General features: G+C 40.1%; 1 long non-coding RNA gene across 1 annotated transcript; it reads left to right on the top strand.

Moving 5' to 3' along the window:
• Positions 1–6,077: 6,077 nt before the first annotated feature.
• Positions 6,078–7,053, top strand: Gm32969. Its single transcript, XR_383675.1, has 2 exons — positions 6,078–6,124; positions 6,990–7,053. It is a non-coding gene; the product is annotated as a predicted gene, 32969 (long non-coding RNA).
• The last annotated feature ends 5,491 nt before the right edge of the window (positions 7,054–12,544 follow it).

Genomic DNA, 12,544 nt, shown 5'->3' with positions numbered 1-12,544 from the left:
TGAGGTGATAAAATTGCTAATTGGATTCGGGAGGTGGAACTGCAGCAAGGAATATTTTTAGAGGCTTTGAAAACATTATTCTTTCTATTTGAAGGAGGCGGATTGGAAGACTCCCCTTGTGTTGAGTTCGGGAGTGGACTATTTTTCTTTGGAAAGTCTCTACTTATTTTATTTATGGACATACTTCCATAACTTCCTGAGAGCAGCGTGCTCAGTTTTCTCAAATTTTCTTCTCTGTTGCAAAATGACAGGGTTCAAAATTACTTGATTTAAATTGATACGATTTTCTCTGGAAAGCTGCAAAAAGGCAGCAGGCAGCAACTATTTTTGCATTTACTATTTTATTCTTAGTGCCAATATACTTACCCACTAGAACTGCTATGAATAAACATTTGATATTTATCTCCTTTTACAGTCATGCATGCAGGACAGTAACCATGAATGCTATGATGGTACATGTGTGTCTATTCATACATACATGTCTTTCCAGAAAACAATGCTTTGCATACAGTGAGAAGAATTTCAGTTCTTAGCCCGCCCTCTGTGTTTACGTATGTGAGTGCACCGTGACTCCTTTATAAGCACAAGCTCTGTGGTTGTCTGTCCTCACCTTCTACCTTGCTTGAGGTAGGGTATCTTGTTGGCTGCTGTGTCCATCAGCCAAAATGGCATGAAGGCTTCTGGGGGTTATCTTGTTTTCTCCTCTTCTGTCATGGTAGGAGTGCTGGGATTACAGACACATGATACTATCTAAGTCCTGCCCTCCATGGAACCCAGGGGCCTACACTCAGGCCCTCATGTTTGCATATCATTTTACTCACAGAACTCTCTCTCCAGTTTGGAAGAATTATGTTTTTCATAAAGAGGTTATAATTTTGATTTTTAAGGTCAAATGCAAGAAAATATGTTTCTAGACTTGAACATATTGTAGAGGCTTAAAAATTATATGTCTTGCCTTAAAAGACTTATTTATAGAGATTTATCTCCAAATGTTAGATTGAAAATTCCAACACAGTCTTATCACTTTCATAGATACCACAATGTCTCCTCACAGGCCTGGGCACTTTACCTAGTAGTCTGAGATCTTACTTTAAAAAAAAAAAATCAAGTTCCTAAATCAGGTTATCACAAAAGCTACATACAGAGTAAGACTGGAAAAGATAAAAGTAAAGAATTAAAATTTGATAAGTAGGAGAGTTATACGCTTATTCCTGAGCAGTGAACTCTGTAGTTTTAGCACAAGTTTCCCAGAAGTAACACAGGAAGGACAAGATGGTGGATAGCTATTTCTCTACCAAAAGGGACTCAGGCCACTTGTACCAGAACAGCAAGCTCTTTGTGATGAACTGTACGCATCATATAGCTCTGAGTAAGGATCTTGCACTATCTTGAAGAAATTTTTAAAATAGAGAAGAAAACCTCCTAATGTTTCTGGTATGATTACGTTTTTTTTATATCGATACTTTAAAAGCCACTGCTTGCCTCCTATTAAGGTGCAACTCAAGTTATTGTGAATAAAAGTGTTGTGTGGAAAATTGTCATATCCTAGAGGTTAGGATGTGTGGCTACCTAGAGATTATACAAGCAAAGAATTGCTGGAAAAAGTTCAGCATAATAACAGCAGCTATAAAAATAAACCCAACCAAACCTGTGCTAAACAAACACTGCACCTGGCAAGTAATCTGGTGCGTGTGCGTGCGTGCTTGTGTGTGTGTGTGTGTGCACACGCGCACGTGCATGAGTGTTCCTGGTTACGTGCATGAGTGTTCCTGGTTAGGAGCAGAATGTTTTCTAGAAACCTCTGCTCTCTGGAAATCAGAAAATCCTGTAATGGTTTAAATGTAAACTATCCTGCACAGCCTCGGGTGTTGAACACTTGGTTCCAGCCAGTGGTGTGTTTTTAATGGTTGTGGAACCTTTTGGTCATAAGGTCATAAGCCCTAGGATTTTAGGGCCCGGGCTTTAAGACATGATATTGGTTCACATCTGGCTAGAATGCTTTATTTCTAGGTCCATCATGATACAACAAGTCCCTGTTGCCACAGATGGAGTCCTGCCTCTTTCTCTGGATGATACCCCTTAAATAATGAGCCAAGATAAATTCAAAATAAGTAGCTTGCTTGTGGTTCTTTGGTCAGTGTTTTGTAATAGCAATAAGAAAAGTAACTATTATAAATATTATTATAATAAATCCTAAGTTTTTTTTTCTGATCCTGTAAGAAAACATTGCTAAATGGATATGGCAATAAAATGACTCCTAGTGAAAAATTGCTGTACCGGCAGATCAGTGACTCACACAGCCCTCATCAGAGACAGTGATTGCTGCAGGAGATGCCAATGAGCATAGAGATCCACCACTGGTGACCTCACAGTGCTCAGCCCTGAATGTGATGCCTATGTCACACTCGCTTCTTGGAAGCTCAGGGATCTATGTAGAAAGGGCCTAGAGAGATTGTAAGAGCCAGAGGTGGTGGATGACATCAAGGACGAGACATCAATGTTGATGGTCCCCATAGGGCAGACGCACACAAGAACTCACTGAGACTGAAAGTAAGCGCAGAACCTGAACAAGCTCAAGCCAGACAAAACCCCAACGTACAGGCTATGCTTTTCATTTAAATATAAAGATTATCTTTAAAAATACATTATTTATAATTTAATACAAAAAAAGACTTAAAGACTAATTTTATCAAGAAACAATTTACTATACAGTTCAGTTCAGTATGTCTTTAGTGAATTAATATCCGGAAGCTAGGGTGCCCAGAGCATTGTAAAGTTGAGGCTTTTATACTTTTTGGCTTCTCTGTTTCTTATATATAGCTACATGCATTCTGTTTGGGTGCTTTAACCTCCTGGGTAGTGGAGGCTAATATGAGGAGTGAGGGAGGAGGACGGTTGAAGGAGAGAGGCATGGTCAGTCCTCATATTCACACTAGGGTCCTGGCCAGCCTACACACACAAATACACACACACACACACACACACACACACACACACACACACACACACACACACAGACACACACACAGAGGTGCACATACATACAAGGACATAAGTATGTGACTCTTTCTTGTTTTTCTTCTTAGCCCTCTAGGGTCCCTTCTTTCCTTTACCACAATCTTACTGGAAGCTCTAGGGTTTTGTCTTCTTTTTATAACCAAATCAGCCTGCTTTATCCACAAATAAGACAGAGATAACATTCCGAAGGAGTCTTTGTTTTGTTTTGTTTTTTTCCTTGTGATGCAACACCAGAGGGTAGCACACAGAAGAGGAACCTTCCTGGGTCCCTGGAAGACAGACTGCTTGTGTGTCCTGAAGAGGAATGTGTGAAGCCTGTTCACTGACTATAATTCTGCCACTGCAGCTCTCCAATGTGCCCAGTCTCTAGTTCTACCAACCACAACCTCATCAGCACCAATCACAGGCTTCCTGCTGAGTCTCTGAGGAGATGCTCTCTCTCCTCAGTGTCAGATACAGTCCTCTAAAGGCCACCAGTACTTACTCTCACTGGAGCACAGTCTTCCAAAGACAAGGCAACTATCTGGAATTGTCCTGGCTACTAGAAAGGCCTCTGCAGCTGCAGCTGTAGCTTCTGCAGCAGCTGTGGTTACAGCGATCCTTGAAGCTGGAGTGTAGTTTTTAAAGCTTCTGTTGGGTGTTCAAAGAGGAGAAATGTTCTAAAGAGTTTGTCCTCACTGTTCTAAATGGGAGTGACTTCAGTGACAACTGTAGGTTCAGGGCAGCCAGGATAGGAAAGGGCCTGACAGCTGTCAATCTAGAGGTGAAATCAACCAGGGCCTTTACAATCTAGCTTATTTGAAGGAAGAGTAAACATTAAAAGGTCCAGATAATGCAAGCTTATTGTTTTGTTTGGTTGGTTAATTTGTTGTCTGAGAGCAACTCCTGTAGTACAGGCTGGCCTCAAAATCAATATGAAACCAGAGATGATCTTGAACTCTTGGTCTTGAGGACTCCATCTCCTAAGTGTTTGGCTTACAGGCATGTACCACCGCACTGGTTTGCAGACTTATCATTCATATTATTGTGTGTGCGCATGCATGTGTGTATGTGTTTAGTTGAGTTTTCGTTGTTGTGTTCTTTTGAGATTATAGTTCAATTACAGCATTTCTCCTTCTCCCTTTTCACTCGAACTTCTATATACTTCTCCAAATTCTCCTTTAAATTGATGGCCTCTTTCTTTTTCCAAGTCTTATTGTATGCATATGTATATGTGTGTGTGTGTGTGTGTGTGTGTGTGTGTGTGTGTATATGTCATTAAATATAACCTGTCGAGTCCATATAATTTTACTTGTATATATGTTGTCAGAGCCATTTGGCACAGGACCACCAGTTGGTGTCTTCTTCCTTAGAGAAGAGCACCTTCCACTCCCTGCTTACTCAATTGCCTATAGTTCTTTGGGTGGGTTGAGGCCCTGTGCACTTTGGTATGCTAGTCGGTGTCCTCCTTGGGCTGTCATGTTGGTGAGACTTTGTGGGTGTAACTCTTGATATTACCCAAGAAGTGCATTCTTACAGCAAACTCCCTGATTTTCTGGCTCTGATGATCTTCCTGCCCCCTCTTCCACGGTGTTCCTGACTCTGGGGTCCTATGGGAGTGTTTTCCAGATGTGTACATTGGAAGTGGGCTCCACAACTTTACATTTGATTGGTGGTGGTTTTGTGTAATGGTCTCCATTTGTTTGTTGCAGAGAGAAATTTCCTTGGTAGAGTCCAAAGATGACACTTAATCTGTGGGTAGAAGGATAAATGTTTGTAGAATGTGTTAGGGACTGGAGGGACTGTGCTGGTTTGGTAAACGAATATATTTGAGCCTTTCTGCACTGGAATCCTCCTGCTCCTACATGCCTTTTCCCACTCTCTATCACCCCCCTCAAAATTTCACAATATTTTCTGAGATCTCCTGAAACACCTTCCTTATGAACAAATGCTCTTTTTCTTATGTACTAGGCAGGGCTAGGGAAGAAGAAGACTAGCCTGTGTCTTCACATCTGGAAACCAGAAACCTACAACCTCATTCATCATAAATAAAAACTGAAAATGACTTACAATGATAAATTCCAAATGCTGTCCAATCAATAAGGTATATGTGTATACTGAAATTGCAAAGTAGATCCTGCAAATTCTACTTTTGAATCTTATTTAATGAAAAGGAGTAAAAAAAAAAAAGAAAAAAAGAAAAAGAAAAGGAGTACTTGGGGTACAAACTAATGACCCATGTGGGGCCACAGAATTGTCTTCACAGGCTGAACCAGTTCTCTCCTTCTCCCACCAAAATGATGATGACTATTAGTGTGTTTGCATAGTGAGAAAATAGCAAGTTTCTTTTACTTTCTTCGTTTCATAATGCTAGATATGGGCATTTGTGTATCTTATCTTATAGTAAAAAAAAGATAAAAAATCATATACTATTTATCTCTTATTTTTTTCCCCTGAGAGTAAATCATTTAGAACTCTGTTATAAATGCTTTTATCTATGAATGGCTATGGCTAAATCAATGACAGCCTGATTATTTTATTATCTGATTCCCAGATTGGTTGATTCTATATTTCCAATCCCCTTCCCATTTCTGAAATTTAGATGCTTATCAGTTTCCAGGACAGCATTCCTTCTGAGATATATGATTACTCCTTGACACTTTCTCAATAAGTCAAAGGGGTGGCAGAGTTATGGAAAGGCCTTTATAATTAAGCATTACCAAGACAGATACATCTTTCCAGTTAGCCACTCCTATACATTCTTTTTATCACAATGGGTTTCGAAAGTGTATATTTTTAATCTACATTCATTATTGTAAATTATTTCTCAAAAGTCTGTGAGATGTTCCTAATAGTCTTACTAATACTTTCAAACAGTATGATCAAGACAGGAAGTATGTTCCCAAATAAGGCAGGAGGCTCTGCTTAAAGCTTCATCATGGGACATCTCATTTATGTGGCGTTTGTATGCAATGACATATTCATTACTAGTTTTTCAGATTGAAAACAAGCTTGTTATGGAGGTGAGGATACTGATATTTTTGTCTAGGTTGTTATATTTTTTTTTAACTCAGGTGTGACAAGAAGAATCTCAGGACAGGTAAACTGTCAGGAGGAGGGAAATGAGGTGAGCTTATGGATATCAAATCAGAGATCTATGGCATCCTTAGACTGTGGGAAGCATACAAGAGAGAAGTTGAGTACTTTTTTGAGTCAGGACTAAGGATGGTGCCAGACAGAGAACTCATGGTGGGTCTGATGCAAGGAGCACCAAGGGCAAGAATTCTTGAAAGGAATGTACACGATTTCATTAAAGAGATAGGCACTTCTCCTATGCTTTTAGCAAGGAATAGGGTGGACACACCTCCCCGACAAATGTGCATGCCTTCCCTGAGGGGGAGTCTCAGCCTGCCCACCTGGAATGTTTACTCTTCATCCAGGATGGAGACTTCATTCTCTTGAACAAAAGGAAAATGTTTCCCTTAAGGGGCCTTCACTACCCTGTACACTACTGAAGTGAAAGGCCCAGACACAAGGTGAACCCCACAAATGGGAGCATTTGTCGAGCACTAAGAAAGGGTTTTTCAATGCCAGAGTGCAGGTTACCAACAAGGGCAACTTCCAGCAGCTTCATTGTAAACAAATTATCTAGCCTGAATATTTGATAACAAGCAAATAAGAGGCACCAGGGTAGACTTATATTTAAAAATGATTTTAGTGATTATTTTTAGCTCTCTATAAATCAAAATAAAAGTGAGTCAAACAAAGAACTTTAAATATGCTGCTTGCATATATAATTCTAAGACTAAAACTCAAATATGCTGTTGAGAAACATATTAGAGGTGAGAGGACAGGTGATTATCCTGAAGTTTGGACACAATTCAAATGCCTTCAAAATTTCTATTTAAAACTACTATTTGTTAAATTGCTGAAAAATTATTTGAAAGAAAGTCTGCACTTTCTAATCATTGGCTGTTCTTTCTTTCCCCAAGGTACTCCAGTCTGCTCGATCAATTCTTTATTCAGCTTTTAAATAAAAACCCATTCTCATCTCAAGGCTCTTCTCTTAGCTGGGAGGTACATTGTTGCATGCAAAATACTTTGGGTAGCCTTCTGTATGCCTCCTCCTTGACACTGTTGTGTTGTTGTCCCCTGTGGGGGCCATCAATTGGAGAGAGAGAGAGAGAGAGAGAGAGAGAGAGAGAGAGAGAGAGAGAGAGAGAGAGAGAGAGAGAGAGACAGAGAGAGAGACAGAGAGAGACAGAGAGAGAGACAGAGAGAGACAGAGAGAGACAGAGACAGAGACAGAGAGACAGAGACAGAGAGACAGAGAGACAGAGACAGAGAGTGAGAGAGAGAATTTTAAGATCATTAGCCAGGCCAGGAGCTAAAGCTGGCCCATAGGCCAGGAGTCTTAGCTCCAAGGAAGAGGTAATTGGTGGCTTTGTGTTTCAGTGGACTGAAGTGGGTAAAAGCATGATTAAAAAGGTCAAAGAGAAAAATTGAAGGAAAGAAATTTAGGGGTTCGAGTGTGAACCTTGAGCCGAAATGAATTACTTAAGCAAAAGAAGGACAGGACGGAGAGGAGTTGTCAAAGTCTAAGGAGCACTGGGGCCGTAGCCCTCTCCGGGATGTCCTTCAGGTAGGGCAAGATGAGAGGAAATGGATGGCAGGAGAGCCAGACAAGGGGGTTGGAAAATGCAAGTTATAAGAAAAGCTACCTATTATGAGAGAGAGGGTTGGGACAATCAGACCTTGAGAACTTGGATCCAACCGAGTGTAATAAGAAGGGCATTTAAATCCATATGTCAGAGTGGTTAATGGATTAGATGCTGTGAAAAGTACAAGGATAAAAGAGGCCAGAGTGTTACTAAGAAAAAGGAACAGAGAGAGGCTTCCAGGAAGAAATATTTTATGTTAAAACCAGTCACTAAGCCAACAAGATGAGGGCGGCACAGTGTTCTTTTATAGGTGCTTATAAGATTTGTTATTAAAAAGAAGTTTTAATCATAAAGTACTTGCTTCATAAAAAGGCAGCATTTAATGTACATATATAATATATATAGCGTAATAATAAAATGAATACTCATAAACCTACCGAAAAAGTAGCACATTACCAAAACCACACACAAAAAAAGCAGGTTTGAGTGCCTTGCCTGATGCTCTACAGAGGCCACATGTAGTTATGCACCTAGGGTTTGATCTATCCTTCTCATAGTGATTTTTTTACATATGTACATATCTCTAAACATCCTGTTGTTTAATTTTACTTGTTTTTTACTTTATTATTATGATATCAGAATCCCACTGGACTCAGCATATGTGATGTATTTCCCCTACCATGTTTGTGGTTGCTATTAATCACTTCTGTCTACAGGGACAGAGGCAAAAGGAAGCAATAGGAGATTGTGTGCACGCTCGTGTGTGTGTGTGCGCGTGTGCACACGTGTGTGTTTATATACACATTTTTGTACATATACATAATTCATATGTATAGGAACATGTCCTATACACATACAAATATACATGTATAGGTTGTACATATATGAAATATATATATGCATGCATAAACTGAGAAAGTATAAGGAATTATCCTATACAATCTTTGAGACTCACTGTCAGACTACAGCTTTGGAAACAGACTCAGGAAAGATGTCCTTCCCTCTTTTTTATTATTAATTCTTTAAAAATTAAAGGAAAATGTATATAAATATATGTTACACAAGATGATGTCCATAAATATTCTTACACTGAAAATCAATCTAATCAATATTTTAAACACCTCCTATTTATTTGGAGTGAGAAAACTCAAAATACACCCATCTAAAAATCTTGAAATATACACTATTGCTCATTGTTATAAGCTGTAGTCATCAAGTAGTATGATAAACCTTGTTCCTTATTCCTAATATCTAAAGCAATTTTGTAACACTTGCATAAAATGTCCCATAGCACCCGTCGTCTAAATTCTGGTAACTTATGCTCCAATTAGTGCTCGTAAGACCAACATAGAAGTTTTACATATAAGTGATATCACTTACCTGTTTTGCTGTTTTTGTTTCATCAAATACAAGCCTTTTAGATTTATATTGCTTGTCTCATATACAGTGATTTAAGTGATTTTTAAATTTTTATAGTTTTTAAGATGAATTATATACTGTGCTATACTACGTTTAAAATGAACCTATTCACTGGATTATGATTAATTTGATTCTGCAGTAGTAGCTGCATTATATGGTGGGGATTTTTTTGTTTGTTCATTTGTTTGTTTTTTAAAGTCTTATTTATTTCATGTATATGAGTACACTGCCGCTCTCTTCAGACACACCAGTAGAGGATATTTGATCCTATTACAGATGGTTGTGAACCATCATGTGATTGCTGGGACTTGAACTCAGGACCTCTGGAAGAGCTGTCAGTGTTTTTAACCCTTGAGCCATTTCTCAGCATCCCCTTTTGTGTGTCTGTGTCTGTGTCTGTGTCTGTGTCTGTGTCTGTGTCTGTGTCTGTGTCTGTGTCTGTGTCTGTGACTGTGACTGTGACTGTGTCTGTGTCTGTGTCTGTGTCTGTGTCTGTGTCTGTGTCTGTGTCTGTGTCTGTGTCTGTGTCTGTGTCTGTGTCTGTGTCTGTCTGTGTCTGTGTCTGTGTCTGTGTCTGTGTCTGTGTCTGTCTGTGTCTGTGTCTGTGTCTGTGTCTGTGTCTGTGTCTGTGTCTGTGTCTGTGTCTGTGTCTGTGTCTGTGTCTGTGTCTGGGTCTGGGTCTGGGTCTGTGTCTGGGTCTGTGTCTGTGTCTGTGTCTGTGTCTGTGTCTGTGTCTGTGTCTGTGTCTGTGTCTGTGTCTGTGACTGTGACTGTGTCTGTGTCTGTGTCTGTGTCTGTGTCTGTGTCTGTGTCTGTGTCTGTGTCTGTGTCTGTGTCTGTCTGTGTCTGTGTCTGTGTCTGTGTCTGTGTCTGTGTCTGTGTCTGTGTCTGTGTCTGTGTCTGTGACTGTGTCTGTGTCTGTGACTGTGACTGTGTCTGTGTCTGTGTCTGTGTCTGTGTCTGTGTCTGTGTCTGTGTCTGTGTCTGTGTCTGTGTCTGTGTCTGTGTCTGTGACTGTGACTGTGACTGTGACTGTGTCTGTGTCTGTGACTGTGTCTGTGTCTGTGACTGTGACTGTGACTGTGACTGTGTCTGTGTCTGTGTCTGTGTCTGTGTCTGTGTCTGTGTCTGTGTCTCTGTCTGTGTCTGTCTGTGTCTGTCTGTGTCTGTGTCTGTGTCTGTGTCTGTGTCTGTGTCTGTGTTTTAATTGTTGAAGACTCTCTAAGCTGTTCTCCACAGCATCTGTACATTTCACAAAGAGCATACTCAGCTTTTCCTTCCTCCCTGTCCTTAGTCTGGATTACTACTTCTAGGATGACACACCATGACCAAATGCATCTTGGGGAAGAAAGGGGCTTTGGCTTGCAATTTGTCATCACTGTTCAACTCCTTTGGTCCTTTCTCTAGCTTCTCCACTGGGGAACCTGGGCTCAGTCCAATGGTTAACTGAGAGCATTCATCGCTGTATTTGTCAGGCTCTAGCAGAGCCTAGCAGGAGACAGCTGTATCAGGCTCCAGTCAGCAAGCACTTGTTGGCATTCACAATAGTGTTTGGGTTTGGTAATTGTATATGGGATGGATCTCCAGGTGGGACATTCTCTATATGGCCTTTCCTTCAGTTTCTGCTTCACACTTTGTCTCTATATCTCCTCCCATGGGTATTTTGTTCCCCCTTCTAAGGAGGACTGAAGTATCCACACTTTGGTCTTCCTTCTTCTTGAGCTTCATGTGGTCTGTGAATTTTATCTTGGGTATTCTGAGCTTCTGGGCTAATATCCACTTATCAGTGAGTGTTTACCATGTGTGTTATTTTGTGATTGGGTTACACTCAGTATGATATTTTCTAGTTCCATGCATTTGCCTGTGAATTTCTTGAATTCATTGTTTTTAATAGCTGAGTAGTACTCCATGGTGTAAATGTACCACATTTTCTGTATCCATTCCTTTGTTGAGGGACATCTGGGTTTTTTCCAGCTTCTGGCATTTATAAATAAGGCTACTATGAACATAGTGGAGCATGTGTCCTTATTACATGTTGGAACATCTTCTGGATATATGCCCAGGAGTGGTATTGCTGGGTCCTCAGGTAGTACTATGTCCAATTTTCTGAGGAACCGCCAGACTGATTTCCAGAGTGGTTGTACAAGCTTGCAATCCCACCAGCAATATAGGAGTGTTCCTCTTTCTCCACATCCTTGCCAGCATTTGTTGTCACCTGAGTTTTTGATCTTAGCCATTTTGAGTGGTTTGAGGTGGAATCTCAGGGTTATTTTGATTTGCATTTCCCTGATAACTAAGGATGTTGAACATTTCTTTAGGTGCTTCTCAGCCATTCGGTATTCCTCAGTTGAGAATTCTTTGTTTAGCTCTGTACCCCATTTTTTTGTTTTTGTTTTTGTTTTTTCGAGACAGGGTTTCTCTGTATAGCCCTGACTGTCCTGGAACTCACTTTGTAGACCAAGCTGGCCTCGAAATCAGAAATCTGCCTGCCTCTGCCTCCCGAGTGCTGGGATTAAAGGTGTGTGCCACAACGCCCAACTTGTACCCCATTTTAAAATAGGTTTATTTGGTTCTTTGGAGTCTAACTTCTTGAGTTCTTTGTATATATTGGATATTAGCCCTCTATTGGATGAAGGGTTGGTAAAGATCTTTTCCCAATCTGTTGGTTGGCATTTTGTCCTGTTGAAAGTGTCTGTTGCCTTACAGAAACTTTGCAATTTTATGAGGTCCCATTTGTCACTTCTTGATCTTAGAGCATAAGCTATTAGTGTTCTGTTCAGAAAAATTTCCCCTGTGCCCATGTGCTCAAGGCTCTTCAAGACTTTCTTTTCTATTAGTTTCAGTGTATCTGGTTTTATGCGCAGGTCCTTGATCCAATTGGACTTGACCTTTGTACAAGGAGATAATTTGTACAATGGATGAATTTGTAAACTACATGCTAAGGCAGTAGAACCAGCACCATTTGTTGAAAATCCTGTCTTTTTTTCCACTGGATGGTTTTAGCTCCCTTGTCAAAGATCAAGTAACCATAGGTGTGTGGGTTCATTTCTGGGTCTTCATGTCTATCCCATTGATCTACCTGTCTGGCATTGTACCAGTACCATGAAGTTTTCATCACAATTGCTCTGTAGCACAGCTTGAGGTCAAGCAGGGTGATTCCACCAGAGGTTCTTTTATCATTGAGAATAGTTTTCACTATCCTGGATTTTTTGTTATTCCAGATGAATTTGGAAATTTCCCTCTCTAACTCTATGAAGAACTGAGTTGGAATTTTGATGGGGATTGCATTGAATCTGTAGATTGCTTTTGGCAAGATAGCCATTTTCACTATATTAATCCTGCCAATACATAAGCATGGGAGATCTTTCCATCTTCTGAAATCTTCTCTGATTTCTTTCTTCAGAGACTTGAAGTTCTTGTCATATAGATCTTTCAGTTGCTTAGAATCACACCAAGGTATTTTATAT

The sequence above is a fragment of the Mus musculus genome, chromosome 14 (assembly GCF_000001635.26).
Source record: "Mus musculus strain C57BL/6J chromosome 14, GRCm38.p6 C57BL/6J".
NCBI lineage: Eukaryota > Metazoa > Chordata > Mammalia > Rodentia > Muridae > Mus > Mus musculus.
This window is presented reverse-complemented; position numbering and strand designations above follow the sequence as displayed.